This window comes from Ictidomys tridecemlineatus, chromosome 15, assembly GCF_052094955.1.
Source record: "Ictidomys tridecemlineatus isolate mIctTri1 chromosome 15, mIctTri1.hap1, whole genome shotgun sequence".
In the NCBI taxonomy this organism is placed as follows: domain Eukaryota; kingdom Metazoa; phylum Chordata; class Mammalia; order Rodentia; family Sciuridae; genus Ictidomys; species Ictidomys tridecemlineatus.
In genome coordinates this window covers 59,646,473-59,666,869 of record NC_135491.1, presented here as the reverse complement: position 1 = coordinate 59,666,869, position 20,397 = coordinate 59,646,473, and the positions used below count along the sequence as shown (strand labels likewise).

General features: G+C 64.7%; 1 protein-coding gene across 1 annotated transcript in view; it reads right to left on the bottom strand.

Annotated features, from left to right (window-relative positions):
- Positions 1 to 17,326, bottom strand: part of Znf469 (zinc finger protein 469) — a 39,583-nt gene extending 22,257 nt beyond the window's left edge. The window contains exon 1 of the mRNA XM_078032808.1: positions 16,980 to 17,326. The gene's annotated coding sequence lies outside the window, so the exon portion shown is untranslated. The remainder of the gene's footprint in view (positions 1 to 16,979) is intronic.
- Positions 17,327 to 20,397: the final 3,071 nt, after the last annotated feature.

Here is a 20,397-nt window from a genome sequence, read left to right as displayed (position 1 = left end):
CTCATCAAGCCTCACGTCTCCGCTGGGTACCTGTCCTCAAAGTGCCAGGAGACACACTCACGTGGCAAGGTGTGGGCATGTCCCCCCACTACTGGGTGGCCTCCTCCTGCCCTCCCTGGGCCTGCGCTTCGCAGTGCGAACTCTGGGTCCTGTCTCGAGGGCCCACTCGCCCCTGCCTCACAGGCCCTCCCCACCTTGCGGATGAGGGACAGTCCAGTGTGTCCCAGCAGCTGAGTCTGGGGGCCTGGCCGACGTCCCTGGGCAGGCACCCCCGCTCCAGGCCACACTCCCGGGTCTCTGGCTGCAAGGCCCAGGCTGCTGCCCAGGGCCCAGCCCCAGCCCTGGCCCCAGCAGCCTGCTGCAGAGGGGCCCGCGGGCGGGGCTGGCCATCACGGCTGACTGCGGGCAGGGCTGGCCGGCTGGATAAGGCTGACATTCATCCCGCGCTGCTCCCTGGGCCTCTGTGGGCGGCGCCAGCAGCGTGGCCCGGTCCCTCCCCCCACCCGGGGCCTTCCTCCATCCGCTGGAGGAGAGCAGGCGGGAAGAAGCGGGGTGCTCTGCGGGACTGGAAACACCCAGGGCCTGTTTGCTTGACCGGGTGCAGGAGGCTGTCTGGGGCAGGGGCCGCGCGAGAAGCCATGTCCGCAGGATGACCGGGAGTGGCTGAGGGGGTGCAGGAGGGGCTGGGGACAGTGGAGCACCTCAGTTGCCACCCGTGTCTGTGACGGGTCTCTGGTCGGTCCAGCCCCTCGCGGGGGCCCAGGACACCATCCCTCCCCTCACGCCCAGCTTCACTCCTCGAGACCTGCAGAGGCGCTGTCGGAGGCTCAGGGGAGACGGAGCAGGCCGCGGAGACTACCAGGGTGCAAGCAGGAGGCAGAGGCCTCGGAGGACCGAGTCCTGAGTTCTGGCCACCAAGGCCAGCAGGGAGCAGCCGCAGGCTGGCTCCGTCCCTGCGGAAGGGAAGGCACCTGTGGTGGCAGTGTTCTCCAGGAACACCCCACCCACCCGGGACCGAGGCCGCGGTCAGGAGGCACCCCAGGCACCTGCCGTCAGGCGAGGTGGCCGCAGGGCGCTGTGCTCCCTGCTCACGCCCACAGCGTGGCCAGGCCTGCCCACTCCCACGCTCCCTCCACTTCCCGCTCCCAGGGCCCCAGCAGACCCTGCCCAGCTGCAGGCCTCCAGCCGCCCTGAGCCAGGGAGGCCTACAAGGCCCTGACCAGCCCGGCCCCCTTCCCAAGCCACAGGGGTCGGCCACTCGAAGGCCTTCCACCTAGACCCCGGAGCTCCGTGTCCTGAGAGGGACGCAGGAGACCCTGAGAGAGGCCTGGAGTGGACAGCGGAAGGCAGTGTGTGGGGCACCTCCCGAGGGTGAGGGTGAGGGGTGGGGCCGGCTCTCTGCCTGCCAGGCTGGATTGAATGTCCCTGTCACTTAGGAAGGAAGAGGGTGGCTTGAGAGCAGTGGCCAGCATGGACAGCCTCCTGTCTCCGCAGCCTCCAGGTCTGGGGCATAGACGCACCCAGAGACACTATGCCAGTGGCACCACCCTGAGCCCTGACCACTGTCAGCAGAAGCCCTCAAGGCAGGCTGACCCTCAGAGCAGGACCTGCTCCTCTGGGTGGGGCTGCCAACCCCGGGCCCCCGTGCAGTCCAGGTGCCAGTGACGGGCAGGGACGCCCACTGCTCTGCTCTGTGACCTGGGGCAACTTAATTAGCCTCTCTGAGCCTCGGGTGCCCGCCTGCAGATGGCCTGGCAATTGCCCTGCCCGGCAGGGTTTGTGGGGTCCATCAGATGGTGCAGGCAGAGCAGTCGGCACAGGGCTGGCCTCTCAGAGCGCCAGCGACCGCCTCGCGTTACCACGCACACACTGGCCTGCCCTCCCGCTGCCCCAGCAGGTGCAGACAGGCCTGTCCACTTTCCTGTCAGAAATGAGGGCATGGCGTGACCTGACTCTTGGTCCTGCTCAGCCCCGTGTCCCGGGAGGTGGCCGGCCACTGCCCTCCTCCTGCTCCACGCCGCCCCTCCTGCAGGCTAGCTGCGCAGAGCGGGAGGCCAGGCGGGCGTGAGAGGGTGCCGTCCCTTCCTCCTGCCTCAGCATGCAGGACAGGGCTCAGGAGGGCTGGACACCAGGCACCATGGACATGGCGACTGGGCGCTGCAGGCCTAAGGCACCACCACCACCTGGGGTGAACTTGACCCTGGGCACAGGTGGGGCCTGGGGGCACTGGGTCCCCCTCAGAGTGCACACAGCGTGGAATCGGATGCCACCGCACAGCTCCTGCCGCGCCCTCTCCAGGGACCACCCTTGCCGGACGCCCGGCTCCTGGCACAGACCTGGCCGAGCTGGAGACAGCCTGGTGGGTGGCCGGGAACGGGTCGACACAGACCAGGACTATCCCCCAGGGCTCCAAGGCCCGGACTCCAGGCAGAAGCTGCCTCCAGCCAGGGAGACCCCCGCTTGCCTGCCCCGGGGACCTCCACATTGCTTGGCCACCAGGGCCACGGGCCACGGGGTGCTGGGCTTCCCCAGGAGGCACAGTGGGTGGAGGGCAAAGACCCAAAGGCCACTGGCTGCCCCAGCACTGGGCGGGACCAGTCCTCAAAGCCCCATCTCTAACAGAGCAGAGACAGCCAGTCAGACTTCTGAAAAGACCGAGCCCACAGCTTTCTAGGTAAGGACTGAGGGGGTAAGAGAAAGTCCGTCCAGGGCCCAGCCAGCCCCGTGGCCCCGCGAGCACACACACAGCTGCGGGAGGGGAGGGGCCGGCCACCCAAGGGCATGGCCCTGTCCTCCCTGGCATGACCTGCTGAGGGCCCCCCTGTGTGGCAGGAGGGGCGCAGGGGCCCAGGGAGGGGCTCAGGGCCGGGCCAGGCCCCCGAGACTGGGCCCCAGAGCAGCGCCAGCTTTTATAACCGGAGCAGCAGGAAGGCCGTGCAGAGGCCTCTGCTGCCTAGGCACCCGCGGACACCTGCTGGACGGGCAGCCCTCAGCCCCCGCCAGGGAGCTCCCTCTGAGGAAGAGGGGGGCGGGCCAGAGGCTCAGCAGGGCGCCCAGGGTGTGGGGTAAGCTGAGGCCCGCAGAGGCCGCCTGAGACCACTGCACAGAGGCACTGCACACGGTCACTGGAGGCCCACCACGTCCTCCCACATGGTTTCCTGGCAGCAGAGGCTTGGGAAGGATGGGGTCCCTGCCGCTGTCACCTCTGGTCTGGGTGGCTGGGCCTGGCTGGGGGCTGACGGGAGGCCATGTTGGTGGGATGGCCCTGGCTGCTCCTCCTGCCCCTGTGGAGAGCTGTCCCGCTCCCCACCTCCCGCTCCCTCCTCAGCCGATTTTAATTAGCTTCCTTCAAAGTCCCCAGGGCCATCAGCCACGTTACGCTTCCTGGCTGCCAGCAGTGCCGTGTGCCTGTTCTGGGGTCGGGGACGCAGAGCCGTCCAGCTGCTGGACTGCAGGCCCTGTCTGCTCTGGGCCAAGAGAGCAGAGCTCTGCTGTGCCGTGGGGCAGCAGATGGGCTGTGGCCAGCACAGCCGCAGTGGCCCACGGCAGCAGGGGGTGGGGCTGAGCCTGGTGCATTTCTCAGGGAAACGTGGGCGCCGGGTCTGCGGGGGCAGCCGCACCTCCTGCTTCACCCCACTTAGTGCTGGAGGCTCCCTGGGCCCTCTGCCACCCTCTCCCAGCCCCTCCTCATGGCCCTCCCCAGCCCGCCAGGGTGCAGGGTCTTCCCGCTTGGCCTCGTTTCCACCCTGGCCCATCTTCATGGCTGCCAAGGTCCCCCTGTGTGGACATCTGTTTCTCGTCCGCCCACGGCCGGCCTCCCAATTGTTAGTAACACCTTGGTTTCTTCTAGGAACTGCCTCCCCATCCGTGTGGGTCCAGTGGGGCTGAGCCTCCCCTGGTCAGTAGATCCTGCCATTGCTTGAGCACCTGGACCCAGCTCTGCCTAAAGGCCCCTTGCACTGGTTGCTTACTTGAGCCAAAAGAGTGGGCCAAGACCCATCCATCATCCACCCACCATCCATCCATCATCCACCCACCATCCATCACCCACCCACCTCCATCCATCATCCACCCACTATCCATCATCCATTCACACACCCACCATCCATCATCCATCATCCATCATTCATCCATCCACCTCCAACCATCCATCCACCCACCATCCATCCATCCACCCACCATCATCCAGCCACCATCCATCCATCCATCCATCCACCCACCCACCCATCATCCATACATCCATCTACACCCACCATCCATCCATTCACCCACCATCCCTCCACCCACCATCCATCCATCATTCACCCATGATCCATCCATCAACCCACCCACCCACTCTCCATTCATCCATACACCATCCGTCATCCACCCACCACTCATCCATCCATCATCCATCCATCCATCCATCTCCATCCATCCATCATCCACCCACCATCCATCCATCCACCCAACCACCCACTATCCATCATCCATCCACCATCCATCCATCCACCCACCCCATCCATCCATTACTATCCATCCATCATCCACCCATCTATCCACCATCCATTCATCCATACACAATACATCATCCATACACCATCCTTCATCCACCCACCACCCACCAACCCATCTATCCATCAATCTATCCCTCCATCATCCATCTATCATCCATTCATCATCCACCCACAATCTATCCATTCATCATTTACCCACCATCCATCCATCCACCCACCATCCATCCATCCACTCACCATCCATCCATCCATCCATCCACCCACCCTTCCATCCATCCATCTATCCCTCCATCACCCATCCCTCTATCATCCATCCCTCTATCCATCCATCATCCACTCACAATCTATCCATTCATCATTTACCCACCATCCATCCATTCACCCACCATCCATCCATCCACCCACCCTTCCATCCATCCATCTATCCCTCCATCATCCACCCCTCTATCATCCATCCCTCTATCCATCCATCATCCACCCACAATCTATCCATTCATCATTTACCCACCATCCATCCACCCACCATCCATCCATCCACCCACCCTACCATCCATCCACCCACCATCCATCCACCCACCCACCATCCATCCATCCACCCACCATCCATCCATCCATCCCTCCATCACCCATCCCTCTATCATCCATCCCTCTATCCATCCATCATCCACCCACAATCTATCCATTCATCATTTACCCACCATCCATCCATTCACCCACCATCCATACATCCACCCACCCTTCCATCCATCCATCTATCCCTCCATCATCCACCCCTCTATCATCCATCCCTCTCTCCATCCATCATCCACCCACAATCTATCCATTCATCATTTACCCACCATCCATCCACCCACCATCCATCCATCCACCCACCCTACCATCCATCCACCCATCATCCATCCACCCACCCACCATCCATTCATCCACCCACCATCCATCCATCCATCCCTCCATCACCCATCCCTCTATCATCCATCCCTCTATCCATCCATCATCCACCCACAATCTATCCATTCATCATTTACCCACCATCCATCCATCTACCCACCATCCATCCATCCACCCACCATTCATCCACCCACCCACCATCCATCCATCCATCCCTCCATCATCCATCCGTCTATCCATCCATCATCCACCCACAATCTATCCATTCATCATCCACCCACCATCCATCCATCCACCCACCACCCATCCATCCACCCGCCATCCATCCATCCACCCACCACCCATTCATGTGTTGTTGGGACTATACTCTGGGTGCTGGGACCCCATGTGCTATACTCCATCCCTGGCCCATTGATGATCTGGGTAAGCAACTGTTCCACTACCCTTATTGCCCTGTTTGTCCCTCACCTTTGTCCCAGGACATGGCATTGAGGGAGCTAGATGGCGGGGCACTTGCAGGACTTGCAGGTGGAGCTGGGGGCTTTCCTGGAGACCTCTAGTGCTGCCTGTCTCTTAAGGATGAGAGAAGGGAAAGCCCCTCCTTCCTGGTCAGCTCTGGTTCCTGTGGGGGCAGCGACCTTGTCCAGCTTTCTGAAGTCTGGATTCCCCTTTTTGCTTGAAACCGTGGAGGGTCCTTAGTTTGTCTGTCTATCATCTATCAATCATCTATCTATCTATCATCTATCAATCATCTATCTATCTATCATCTATCAATCATCTATCTATCTATCATCTATCAATCATCTATCTATCTATCATCTATCAATCATCTATCTATCTATCATCTATCAATCATCTATCTATCTATCATCTATCAATCATCTATGTATCAATCATCTATCTATCTATCTCTCTATCATCTATCAATCATCTATCTATCTATCTATCTATCATCTATCTATCATCTATCTATCTATCTATCTATCTATCATCTATCTATCATCTATCTATCTATCTATCTATCTATCTATCATCTATCTATCATCTATCTCTCTATCTCTCTATCTATCTATCAATCATCTATCTCTCTATCTCTCTCTCTCTATCTATCTATCTATCTATCTCTCTATCATCTATCAATCATCTATCTATCTATCTATCATCTATCTATCATCTATCTATCATCTATCTATCTATCTATCTCTCTATCTCTCTCTCTATCTATCTATCATCTATCTCTGCCTGTCTCTCTGTGTCTATCTCCGTCTCCCTATTCCTCTTCTCTCCATATCTATCCACCCTTTCATCTCTGGGGCCACCAGAGGCTGGGCCCCTAGGCCTCTTGGCCACCCTGAGGAAGCACTCCTGGGGTCAGAGACGTGTGGGGACGCAGAGCCCAGAGGTGAAGGGAGCAGATCCGATGGTGCTGTTGGAGAACCTGGACACGGCTCTGCCTGAAGCTGCTCGTTCTGTGGACTTTGCAGTCTTGCCAGCCATAAACGCCTTCTGTGCTGAGTTGTGTCTGTCGCTCATGCTCGAGAGACACTAAGCACAGGGCGAGGTAAGGGACAGCTCAGCGGCCAGAGGAAAGGTCACGGGAGGCAGCACTCAGCGGATCCAAAGCAGGACCAGAGACGGAGGCGGGCTGGGGGCTCTCCTGGAGACCTGAGCCCATGGGGAGTACAGGGGCCTCACTGATGGCAGCACGCACTCTGGTGGGCAGCAGAACCGCAGGCTGGCTTGGGCCACCCCTGTGCCCTGCGAGCCACGCTGCCCACAGCTCTCACGCTGCCCGGCGTGGAGTGAGGAGGACTCACTGCAGAGGGCTCCTGCCGGCTGCCCCCCACCTCCCTGCTGGCCACAAACCTGGGACAGGTCACCTCAGCTGCTGGGCCTCAGGTGGGGACTACAGTGCCGCCCATGTCCTGCCTGGGGGCACTGCGAGGACGGGCACTAGAGAGCAGGCAAAGTGTGGGCACCTCGCTGAGGCAGTGCCTGGAGGGCCCGCAGCTGGGGACCCTGCGGGGACGGCACACATGGCTGGGGACCCTGCGAGGGTGGCACCTGACACCATCGCCAGAGCAGGGGCACGGGGACCCGGTGGCAGCTACACACCGGCCTGAACACAGCCCCCGACCTGCTCTCCATGGGCATCTTCTTCCTGGCCGTGGCCTCCTGACGCCCACGGTCAGACTTCACCTCCACACAGGGGCCCCAGGGCTGTGCTGCCTGGGACATGGCCGCGAGCGCAGGCCCAGGACCGCAGCCGACCCAGGCAAAGCCATGGCTGGGCACAGGGAGCAGGCAGGGGTGCAGTCAGCCGAGAGGCTCGGGGACCCTGAGGGACGGAGGTGCCTGCAGGCTGTGAGACGGACGCTGTGGAAGCCACGTGTTCACAGGCTCCAAGTGCCTGCAGCCACGTGGCCACGCTCCCCCGGGCTCCTGCTGGCTCGTGGTCCCTGAGGCCAGCCGTGCCTCGGGGCAAGACAGCCACAGGTGCTGCCGATATGCCACACACTCACCAGCGGGAGGCCCCGAGTGGCCCAGCGGCAGGACGGAGAGCCTGCCTGGGCCTACAGGTCTGCCCCTCGCTGCCCTGGCCACCGCGGCTCCTAAGAGGTGCCACACGCCGGCTCCCTGGCCTCAGAGGCAGGGTCAGAATCACCAGGGACGCCCCACGGAGCAGGCTTACAAGTCCAGTCTAGGGGCTGGGCTGGGCTCGGGCCAGAGCAGCTGACCAGCACGTGGGAGGCCCGGGTTCCATCCTCAGCACCACGTCCTGAGCCAGGTCCCTCAGTCGGAGCAGGTGAAGCCCTGAGCCCTCCCTGTCTGAGGCCAACACTCATCTGCACTTGGGGACCTGATGGCCTTCCCCGGGTTGCCAAAGGCTGGTGGAGCAGCGCCCTCTCCACCCTCTGTGGTGACAGCAATGGCCAGCCACAGAGCCCCTGTCCACCCAAGGAGCCAGGCCTTGTGACAGCAGAGCCGGAAAACCTGGGCTCCTGCAGGTGAAGCGCCTCCGCAGCACCCTGGCTCCGTGCCGAGCCCCGCCGGCCCCTCCTGGGCCACACGCTGCAGCACCGCCTGGCCAGGCCACCTGCCTTCCTCAGCGGGTCCCGTCGCTGCCCCGGAGGTGCAGCCCGCAGCCCCCAGAGACTCTGGTGAGTCCCCAGGCCCCCGCCCGGCATAAATACAGCCCAGACACCAAAGAAAAGCAGGCCGTCGGCACAGGGAGCCCTTCCAGAGCTAAATGTGGCCTCCAGGGGCTGGGCAGGCCCTGGTCAGAGAGCGCTCGGACGCCGAGGGCCTGAGCTGACCCTGGGGGGCATGTCCCCACTCCCCGGGAGTGGTCGCCTCCGCCAGGCTCAGGGGCCACCAGCTGCCTCTCTTCTGCCGGGAGGGCACTCTGGGGCGGGCGGGGCGGGCATGCCTGTGGGCTGGTCTGGGGTCAGAATGTATTTATAGCCTGTCCGGCTGCCCGCCGAGTGGTGCCCGGAGGTCAGCTTCCTGCCAGGCCCTGTGGCCAGATGTTTACTGAGATTGCGGAGAGCCACCCACCCACACATGCCCTATTCCACGTCCACGCTCCTGGGCCTCTGTGCCAGGCCTGGCTGGGCTCCTGGACTCAGGACGGTGACAGTGACGATGACAGTCTTAAGCCCCAGGAACCAGCTTGCAATGGTAGATGTCCAAAGGGACAACGGAGGTCCCGGCAGCGCCCAGTGGAGTGGGTTCTGCCGAGCCCTTCAAGCGACCTACAGCAGGTGCCCGTGCAGGGCCTGAGCAGGGAACTGGGTGTGGGGACAGCACCGGCCAGGCCCGGGACGGGCTGCGAGGGCCACGTCACAGGGCCACAGCCACAGGTGGGCAGGTGGCCTGTGAGGAGGCAGCCCCGCTGGCTGGGAGGAGGGAATCCGAGGGTCATCCAGCTCCCAAGTCTGACCCCACCCTGGGAAGTGAGTCCCCGAGAGGGAAGAGGACGGCGGCCACCACAGACGCGAGAAGGCTCCAGAGCACAAGGAGGGCCAGGGTGAGGGGCAGTGGGCGGGGCCAGGCCCTGGAGGCCCTGGCCAGAGTGGCCAACAGGGACCTGCCGTGGCCAGTGGGCACTCTACCCCAGAGGCGCGTGTCAGGGAGACTCGGAGCCAGCTCTCGGGGACACGGTGGCGTGTCTCCAAGGAGACCGTTTCACCTGCGCCTGTTTCCAGGTGCGGCCGGCGGGACACTGAAGGCCACCTGTGTAGCCTCATGTCGCGGCCCCTGCCAACGGCCTGCGGGTGAGCTGAGGCTTGGGCACGTGCGACAGGCCCCGCGCAGCGCACCTCGCCCATCTCCAGGCGCAGCGTCCGGGGGACGTTCTGCTTCCCGGGTGACCTGAGCCATCTTCTCACACCCTACACTGGGTGTTGCTGGGCCAGCGCTGACCGAGGCGCACACCTGGCCTGCACAGGGTCCAGAACATTCTCTCAAAACTTCCAGATTAGTTCCTGACATTTCAAAACAGGAGACTGCACAGGGAGGTCCAGATTCCTGCCGTCTCCTGAAAGTCCAGCGGAGGAGGCCATGCTGGGCCTGCTGCTCGCGGGTGTACCACGGGCCACTGCTTCCCCCTCCCAGCACTGGGCCCTGCTGCCTCCTCAGTCTCAGTGGACCCTGGAAGCATGGAGCCTGGCCTCCTTTGCTGGTCACAGGGCTCAGGGAGGCCCAGCCAGGGACACGTGTCCTGGGAGTCAGCAACATGGACTCCCCGGAGTCCCCCCTTTGTCTGAAAGGATGACCTAGGACTCACGGCCCCTAGGGCTTCACTGAGGTCAGATCTGAGCCAGATGCCAGGGCCCAGGAAGCGCGAGGCCTCTTCACGGCCCTCCCCAAGTCCTCCCCAAGCTCATGACCGCACGTGCCACTCAGCCCCTCCCGCCCTCGTGGGGACTGTCCCTCGGGCCTCGGCCCACCAGGCTCCCTGCTCCCGTCTCTCCACTGTGCAGATGAGGGACGAGCCTCTGAGGTGGTGTGGCTCATCACGGACTCCCCGGAGGCGGGGGCAGAGTGGAGTCCACAGCCTGCCTCCTGACCACTGTTCCACACAGCCAGCAGAGGACAGGCTGGGCCCCGGGCAGCCACTGGGGCGCCTGGGTGTCCAGCGCTGGGTCGCTCAGAGCCCCTGTGTGCCTGCCGGGCCTTTGTGGGGACTGTCTCTCCCGTCACGTTGCTCAGTGAACTCCTAGTCACCCTTCAAAACCCAGCTCAGACACCCCTTGCTCCAGGAAGCCCTGCTCGGGACTCTGCCTCCCCTGTGGGTTTGCCCTCTGAAACGGGCAGCGTGGGGCAGTGTGCACACCAGCCGCTGAGACCCTGGCAGCAGGCTGCTCAACCCAACGCCACCGCAGACAGACAAGGACGCGCACTTCAGTTTTGGTCACACTCCAGACGCTGCTGCTGGGGGCCGGCTGCCTCGGAGGAAGGTGCCCTGCCTGAGTGAGTGCCGTCACGGGAAGGGAGACCCCTCGTGAGGCTGGCCGTGCGGGTCACTCCTGCCCGTTGCTCAGTCTGAGCCTCGTGGGAGCTCAGTCACTTTCCAATGCAGGCGGTGCAGGTGCCCGGGGCAGGGGCGCAGGAGGTCCCCTATGCCAGGCCCCTTGGGGTGACGATCCATGCTCAGCATGGGCCAGGCACATGGGGCCAGCATCCCGCCGGTGCCAGGCCTGGCCGGTGCCCTGCAGGCACACCTCACCTGGGAGCCGCGGCCATTGGCGTGCACGGGCCGACAGGCACAGGGAGTCCTGCAAGTCCCTCTCTTCCCTGGGCCCCGGCTCCCTTGTCTGTGAAGCAGGGCCACGGCACTTCTTCCTGTGAGGACCACCTCGGGTGGAGACCCGCTGCCCGGTAGGCCCTGACCTGAGCCCTGACCTGAGCCCGCGGCCCCCTGGAGGCCTGGTGAAGGGCCCGTCGGGCGGGGCAGGTCTGCTGCTGGCTGCAGACTGAGGACAGGATCGTGCCTCCTGACCCTCTCCCCAGGACCAGGCCTGGCCAGGTGCCTCCCTGCCTCTCCCCAGGCCCAGCCCCGGCCACCCCTCCACTGCCCACCACCTGGAACGCCGCCTTTGCTCCTCCTGGCCTCCAGCCCAGGGCCTGTGGCCCTCTGCCTCCGTGGCCTCCCCTTTCCACGCCCCAGGGCCCCGGCCGGCCGTGCCGAGTGGGAAGGGAAGCTGGCGTCACTGTGCCGCGCACCTGTGTGCCTCCTGGCCAGAGCCCAGTGTTTGCTAGACGCCTTCTTGAAGCACACCGGCCCTCACCTGTGGTGTCCACACCGTCCTCCCACAGCCAGGACGGGCCTGCCCATGGAGGAGGGTGCAGCCTGCCCCTTTATGCAGCCAGGTGCAGCCCCCGAGCAGGGACACCAACCCCTGTCCTGTGGGGGGTGGAGAGGCTCCTGCGTTCGTGGCCACACGGGTCAGCTGCCTGGCCAAGCCCCTGGCCTTCGACCACTTGCTGCTGGGGGCTGTTGGCAGGCACCCGGCCTCCCCAGGGTGACAGCCTTTCTGATGGTGCATTCTGAACCGGGTCAGGGACCACGGGCCAGCTCAGGACACACGGGGCCCTGGGACCCGAGCTGAGACTCCACAGGCCGCCTGGCCTCCGGCCGCCCGTGATAGCTGGGCACGGGGTCCGTTCAGGTCTCCTGGAATGTCGTTGGCTCAGAGGCAGCCTCCACAGGGTCTGGTCCTCAGCTTCCCCAAGTGCAGAGACCCCACAACGGCCCAGGGTCCTGTGGGAGGTAGCGTCAGAGCTGAGGGGCACATCTGGGCAGTGGGCTGCTCCGGTGGGCGGGCGGGAGATGCCCATGCAGAGGTGGAGCCTGGCTGGCCTAGAGCCTCTCACTGGGGGCTCCTGCAGGACAGGCGGGGCCCTGGGTTGTGGCTGCCACCTCTGCCTCCATTCCCTGATGGGGACAGAGTTGGAGTCCCAGCCCAGTTCCCAACAGCTCAGCTCAGGCAGGGCCTCACCCACCGGGGCCCGAGCCAGGGGAGGCTCTGGGCACCTCCGAGGAGCCCTCGGGCCCAGCAGTCCACTCACCAGGGCCCACCAGGGTGACGAGCCCACGCTCACAGAGACCTGAACTCAAAGGCACAGCGGCACGGTCACCGTGCCACGGGGGGAGGCCGGCCCACGGTGCGGCCGGATCTGGAGAAGGTGCCTGCCTCGGCTGGCGCTCGGACACCGGCAAGGACTCTGAGGGACGCGCGTGGCTCAGCAAGAGGCCGACACGAAAGCAGCCCGAGACGTCCAGAGAGTGGACCCAGTCAGGAGGCGGACGGGGGAGGCCGGAGGCTGGGAAGGCGGTGGGGCTTCTCTCAGGGGGACCACGGGGAGCGCCCTCCCCAGGCAGTCGGGGCTCCGACACCCTGGCCCTGCAGGCACCAGGCCATGCGGCCAGCGGCCAGCACTCCCCACTCCTGCCCTCCAGAAGGCAGAGAGGCCTGTCCTCAGCCTCAGGGGCCGTGGCCAGGGCCTGTGAAGAGGCCTTGTTTACAGGCGGCCACCTCGGTCAGCCGGCAGCCTTGGAGTAATGCGGAAAGTGCTGTTCAGGGACCTCCCCACCGTCCATTCTCAGGAGGCCACTGTGCCCAGGCGGCCGGGGCCCGACGGCCACTCATGAATGTGGGCTCTGTTTGGCTGTTGGCTGGGACACTGGCCCTAAGCAGCCAGAGACAGGACAGGCGCTGGGAGAGGCGGCCAGGGGACGGAATGTCCCCCGCCCTGCCGCTGGCTCGGCCCGCCTGGCAGGAGGGCCGAGGCCGAGGGAGCTCCCGGGCACAGCTCCCGGCTCCCTGCACGCACACCTCTGCCCGGGCTCACCTGTCCCTGGCCCGAGCAGCCGCTAGCTCGCACTCTCTGCTTCCCTGGGCGCCACTCCTGGGCCAGGCGCGATGCAGGACAGGGCTGGGGGCAGTCCCTGGCACCCTTGGTGACACAGCTGGGGCTTGGGGCCTAAGAGGGACTTGGCCCTGGGCTCAGAGACCCCAAACTCGCCCGCCTGGCCAGCAGGTGGAGGCCACGGGGCCGGGCTCCCTCCTGGGGTAGGGCAGGAGGCCTCCCCCCAGCGCCTCCTGCTTCAGGCCCTGGGGGTGGAGAGGTCTGGGCGGGCGCTGAGCCCCCGCGTCTCCCCCCAGCCCCACCCCAGCCCTCTGGCTCCTCCCGAAACCCTCTCTGTTTAAACAGAGCGAGGTCCCGGAGCCCCCTGCCACCCAGCCAGGCTGGAGCGAGGGCAGGAAGCCCCTGGTGTGACGCTGGGGTCACAGCCCCCACGCTCCGGCCAGCGCCCGGCTGACCTCTCCTTCTGGTCCCTGGGACTCGGGACCAGCCACCGCAGCAGACGGGGGAGGGGAGGGGCCACGGCTCCGAGCAACATCTGGAGGCAGGAACGCTCAGTGCTGACCACAGCCGGCCGGGGGCCGCCAGCTCCCGGGGCTGGGTCCCTGCCCACCCTGCTTCCCACCACTCCCCAGGGTGGCCTGGCGCACCCAGGCCCAGGGGGAGGCCGCGGGCGTGACGCTGACCCAGAAGAATGTCGGGGAGCCTGGACGGGTGACAGCACCTGATGAGGGAAGAGGGGATCCCAAGTCGGAAATGACAGATGCCTCAGCTGTCTGGGCCCCGTGGGGACAGTGTCCAGCCAGCACACGGAATGGGGTGGCCTGTAGAGTCCTTGGGAACGAGGACACAGTCTTTGTACAGCACACACATCTCAACGGGGGCCCACAGTGGTGCTTTGGACACCTTTGGGTGTGCAGGACAAGGTATGTCCCTGGGTGGGCACAGCCTTGGGGTGTGTTGGGGCCTGGTCAGCAGCCTATGGGCTGGGTGCCCTTGTGCAGTGAACAACCTGGCCAGAGGTACTGGTCCACCTTTCCTTCTACCCAGGGAAATGGCAGGTCCTTAGCTGACTTCAAGGTGGGACTGAAGCGCAAGGTCACGGCAGTCCTCCAGGACAGTTGCTGCAGCCCAGCTGTGGCCACCACAGGACAGTGAGGGTGAACTAGGAAGGGAGAGGCCAAAGAAACAGGTTCTGCCAACTGCAGGCCCACCTCACCTAGTCCCAGACCCCACCACACTCATCTCAGTCCTCTGTGGAGTGGTCAGCTCCACCAGAGAAGGAGGCTGGCCAGAGGCATCTGTGGGGCCTGGGAGCAGACGGCCTTTGGAGGGGCAGCACCATGTGGGCTGTCCAGCTGGATGTGAGCCGGGAGCCTGGTGCAGACCCTCAGGGGGCACCGCCTGACAGGGAGGCCCAGGTGCCACCAGGGCCCTGCAGTGTCCACTGGGCACCCACCAAGCCTGGCTCAGTGGGGACCTGACCCTGGACTGCCTGTCCTCCAAGGGGGACAGTCAGGTGTGGGGTGAGACCTGCTGAGGACAGGTGGACAGGCCTAGAGGTGAAGCCACTGGCCAGTGGAGGTGGGAAGGGCGGCGAGTCTCCTGAGGTGGACCTGGAGGCCTGGCCTGGGCGGGGGTGAACTGGACCCGGCTGGCCTCTGTCCCCCAGTTCCTTCTGCCCAACACCTCTGTAAGGTGAGGCAGGGGACAGAGAAGCGGCAACTGCAGTGTCCTGGCCACCCATCTCCCTGGACTTCCAGCCAGAGCTTGGCACTCTGGAGACCTTTTACATCTTCAGACCCTTCTCCAGACCTGTGCTGTCCCCAGGTCCCTGCTGTGACTGGTGGCAGCTCCCACCATTCTGGGCCTGTCCTGTGGATCCCTGGAAGAGCCTGCTGTCTTCCTGATGGATAAGCCAGCCACAGAGAGGCTCGGTGACTTGCCCAAGGTCACACAGCCCTGTGTGCAGACCTGGTGCTCTGACATCCATCCATGGCCTCCCCCCTAGTCTCGGCCTCAGGTGGAGGATGAGGAGGCAGATGGGAAATGGAGTTCTTCCCAAGTGTCAGACCCAGAGTCAGGTGGGAGGTGTGGCTCAGAGCCAAGAGCTGCAGTTGGAGGGATGGCTGGCCGCCTCTGGCACTGTCCCTGGAGGCAGGATCACAGAGGAAAGGGGGAGGGGGAGCCCTGCTCCTGGACCACATGGAGCTGAGGAAGGGGCCATGAACTTCTGCAGGCTCTGACCTGGCCCATCAGGGCAGGAAGGGTGCACACTGGTCAGGCGTGTCAGTTCTGCAGAGGCAGCTGCGTTGCCCACCCAGACGGAGAGCGCGCCCTCCCCGCGTTCCAGGGCAGGATGGCCAGAGAGGCTGGGGCCAGGCGTCCCTGGTGCTGGGGGTGTACAAGCAGTAGGGACCCAGGAGCAGGTCTGCAGACACACAAGCAGGACGGGTAGCTGGCACGCACGGCCTCTAAGCTCCCCTTGACCCTGAAATCCTGGGACTTGCTGGTCTACACGCCACCCAGGGCTATGGCCAGCCCAGGGGCCCGTCACGCTGGCCACACATCTCTTCCCTGTGGGTCCCAGGCTCTCTGCCGGGGCCCAAGTTCCCCCCGGATGGCCGGGCTTCCTGTGTGGCTCACAGGGAAGGCCACTCCCTCCCTGGCCACCTTCAGAGGCTGCCTCTCCTGGAGGAGTAGCACAGCCCCAGCCTCCCGCCTCCGCCCAGCCCTCACTATCCAGTGCCACCCAACACACCTTTGTCCAGCTAACAAGTAGAACTGACCAGAGTCTACCTTGCAGAGTGAAAAAGGGCTGTCAGCAACTCTGCCACCTAGTTGCCCTGCAGCTTGACCACTCGGACCTTCTGTTTCTTCCCGAACACAGTACGGTCTCCCCCACCCCCAAGGCAATCACACGTGGCACGGCTTCTACTCAGTGCTGGCCGGAGCGCCTACAGCAAAGCCATCAGCGTCCTCAGCCTTGCCCGAGTCTCCTTGGGCCCAGCTGCCCCTGCCTCCAGTGCGCCTGTGGGGGGTCCCTCTCCCCCAGGCCCAGGGCGCAGGGCCAGGGTCTGGGCTGCGGGGGAAAGAACTGGAGAAGACCCTGTGAGCCCTCCTAGTCTTCCCTTCCAGCCGTGGCCACGCGGGGCGCAGTGTCCCCACGGGTCCCTCCAGCTCAACTCTCTGGGTGCAAGGAGCCGCCCTGGAGGCACTGGGCTGGGCGAGGGACGCAGCGTGGCCTCGGGGCCTCCAGGCAGAAACCAGCTGCGTGGAGCCCCTCGGGTACAGAAAGACCCCACCGGCATCCCAGGCGCTGCCACCGCTGCTGCCTCCCGGGCTGGGGCCAGCAGCTCCGGGGAGTCCGGAGGAGGCGGCGGCCGCCTGAGGGACAAACCGCTCCAACCAGCAATGAATGAGCCGCCTGCGCGCTTCCCGCAGCCGCGCCGTCCCGCTCCGCGGCCCGCTCCGCTCCGTCTGCGGACTAGGTCTGCGCTCGCACAGCGCCAGGAGCCGGCCGGGAACCGCCAGCCCAGGCTCGGGGCAGCGCAGCGGCCAGGCCGCCCTGCCCGCCCCGCGCGCCTGTAGCCCGGGGTCCCGGCCGCGCTAGCGAGGCGGAGGGTCCGCCCTGGCGCACCGCCCAGGGCTCAGGGCGCGACGCAGCCTGGTGACACCCCCGCCCCGTCCAAGCTGGGTCCCCCGGGCACCGCCCGAACTCACCTCCCGCTCCGGGGCCCGCGCCGCTTGCCGCGCTGGCGGCCGCAGACGAGCTCCCGGGACGCGCGGGGCGCCGGTGCCCAGCCGCGCAGCCCCAGCCTCTGCTGCGCGGAGGCGCAGGGCTCATCCCCGACCGCAGGCCCGCCCGGGCCGCCCGCCCGCCGGGCACCGAGCCGCCCCGCCGCCGCGCTGCGCCTGGGGCGGGGTGGGAGGAGAGGAGAGCCGCTCCACCCTGCCCAGGTCCGCGCAGCCGGCCCAGGCGCGCGCCGCCAAGTCCGCGGCCCAGCGCTCGCGGAGGCCGGACGCCGGCCGGCAGCCCGCGGGTCGGCGGAGCTCAGGCCGGCTTGGGTTACACGGCCCTCCCCCTCGGCTATTTTTAGTGCCGCTTTTCCTAGGTGTGGGTTTCGCGGGATCCCCCTAGTCCGAGTGGTCCCCCATGGACACGTCTCCTACCCGAGTCCCCTCTGGCTGCGGGACAGCCCACTCCCAGCGGGCAGGGCAGAGGCGGAAAGGCTGGATTAGCACAGATCTTACAAAACTGCCCCGACCTGGGGCTTCCAGTTGCTGCTGTCTGGTCCCTTCTGGTCCTCTGCCTCCAAGGCCACACATTTCGGTGAGCTTCAGAGGCAAGGGGTGGTCACAGCTGGTTTGAGGCCCGCCAGGCTGGCACCCCAAAGGTGTGGTGGGAGGAGGAACCCATGGGACACTTTCTGGCAGGTGGGACCTGGCACTCCCCCAAGCCCTGAGGCCGTCACTCTGAGCGTCACTCTGAGCCCCCTGCCCGCTGGCCAGTGAGTTGTGGAACGGGGGTGGGAGGAGGGACATCCCAGGTCAGGAGGGGGTCTATTCCAGGGCTTCATGCACCATGAGGAGACTGAGCACAGAGGAGGCCCACGCCTCCAGGTCAAAGTGCCCTGAGCTGCCCCACTTAGGTGGACTGAGGCCCAGACCTGTGGGCTTCCAGGAAGAAGGTGGTGGAGGGAGCTCTTCACAGAAAGGAGCTCTCTGGTCCTCCAAGGCCCTGAGCCCGCAGCCTCCCCTCACACAGTTCCCGTTTCACCCCTCTTGGGAACACCTTTGTCATGCAAAGCAAGGTGGCCTGCGAACAGGGCCTCCCTCAGAACCTGGCAGGGGCCTGCCCAGCCCCTCCTGGCCCCAGCCCCTCCTGGCCTTCTGGTCTGCAGAGGCCCCTTGCTGAACAATCCATGCACAATTTATAATGAGCTAACTACGTGGCGGATCAAAGCTGCTTTCCTAGCTGTGCAGGGCTGGTGTGAGAGGGCCAGGAGCTCCTGCAGGTGGGCTTGGTTGGACAGAGCGGGGCCAGCCCTGCAGCCCCAGACCTCATTTCTGCAGCACCCCTGGCCTGCAGGGCCTGGGGTCCCCTCTCCAGGGGCACAGTGCAGAAGGGCTAGGAAGCCCTGAGTCCACCTGTCAGGGTGGGTTTTCTGGTTCCTGGAACCAGGGGTCCTTGGCTTCTGTCCTCTCTCTGGCCAGCTCCTGCTGGTCTGGAGCTCCCTGCTTCAGAACACACCAGTGTGTGTCTGCATGTGCACTTGCTCGTCGGGCCCTGGGCACTGAACGCTCGTGGCTGGAGAAGCGGCAGCCTCACCCGGCGCCCACTCCTGTTGCCGTGGTCCTAATGGTGGGTTCACCTGTGCTTACCTGGGCCAGGTGTGGAGAGGACTCTCCCCTGCCAGGGAGGCCACACATCCGTACACACACAGGCCCCCTGCCCCTGTCCTGACCCTTTGGCCCCCTCTCTCCTGTGACTGGAGATGTCTGGCTGTCACAATTTGGGGCTGGGGGTGGCATGTGGCAGAGATCTCACAGCACACAGAGCAGTGGGTCCCATGGAGAGGAGTCCTCTGGCCCCACGTGTCACTCCTCCATGGAGGGACCCTGGTGTCATTGCTGTCCTTGGGCAGCAGAGCCAGGCTGGCCTCTCCCCCATGGCTACCCTGGACTTGCCCCACATGGCCCGGGGCGGGAGGCCTGGGGCTGGCCACCTTGGGGAGGGGCTTTGGCCTGTGGTGTGGGGAGCTGGCCGCCTCCTGAGTCATGGCCTTGACTTGTGCCTGATGTAAAAGTGAAACCCACGGTCTCCGCCAGGGCAGGGCGGGGGAGCGGGAAACCTCCGGCAGATTCCAGGGGCATACTGTCACACCGCCACTCGGGCTCAGCCCTGATGCCTTAGTGTGCAGACACAAGCAGATGGCACACACCGTGAAGCAGTGTCCTCTCCTGGCACAGACTGGGACAAGCACCAGGCCGTCATTCCTGAGAGACAAGACCTCCTGCCTCTGCGTGGCCTCTGGGAGTTGGAACGCCTCTTGTCGGTTCCAAAGCGAGTTTCGCCCTGAGCTTCTGGGCTCTGCAGGCTCCTCAGCTCACGACCAGAGCGGGGAACCAGGGCTGGACCCACGTAGCCCGTCCCAACAGCATGGGAGCCACTTGCAACTCTGCGTGCTGAGCTGAGGCCGGGGCCAGGGAGGGCAGCCGGCCAGGCCTGGCACCCTTGACTGGTGGGCAGCGGGAAGGCTGCGCTGCAGCTCCCGGGGGCAGAGGAGCTGCGCTTCTACCTCACAGGACAGGTCTCCGGGTGTCCTGTGTGCTCTGCCCTTGGGGTCCATGGAGAGGGCTGGACAGATAATGGTGGTCTGCAGCCCTCGGCAGGAGCCCGACTCCTGTGTTCCAGGTGCCCACGTCTTGGCAGTGGGCTCCAGGGAACCCCTGAGAGCCCCGTCAGTTCTGTGGCCTCCGTCCACCATGCACAGATTCAGCCTGGGGGAGGACACTGTGGCCTCCGCTCCGGCTTGGCTCCCTCTGCTTCCTGCCAGCTGCGTGTCCTTGGGCAAGTCAGCAACCTCTGCTTCTGCCCGCTCTTCTGAGCACAGTCATGATGCCATCAGCCAGGAGGCAGGACTGACCGTGGGGCCACTGTCCTCACAGTCCCTGCAGTCCCTGGGGTCCCTGGGCTGGAGCAGCTGGGCACAACAGTGGTCTTCAGGGCAGGAGGAGCACGTGGTGGGGTGTCCATCTGACCAGAGGCTCCCCTGCCCTCAGGCCCGGGGCGGGGGACGGCTCTTCCTCCCTAGAGCACAAAAGGGACTGGCCAGATGCAGAGGAGGACTCTTCCCAGGGTGTGTCCAGGGGCTGCTGGGCAGGCAGGAGGCTCCCCCAGGAAGGGATGGAGAGCGGGGTAGGGGCAGGGAGGAGGCAGCAGGAGGAAGGAAGGGGCAGGGAGCGAAGGTGTGCAGAGCCACCCAGGAGACGTGCCAGGAGACGGGCGTGTGACGGGCTCTGAGCAGGACTGCTTCTGCCCCGACTCCAGGTGACCCCGATTCTGAGCAGAAAGAAGGGTGGGAGGGGTTCCTGTCTCAGAAGCACCTCGTCTGGCCACAGGTGGGCAGAGGGCCCG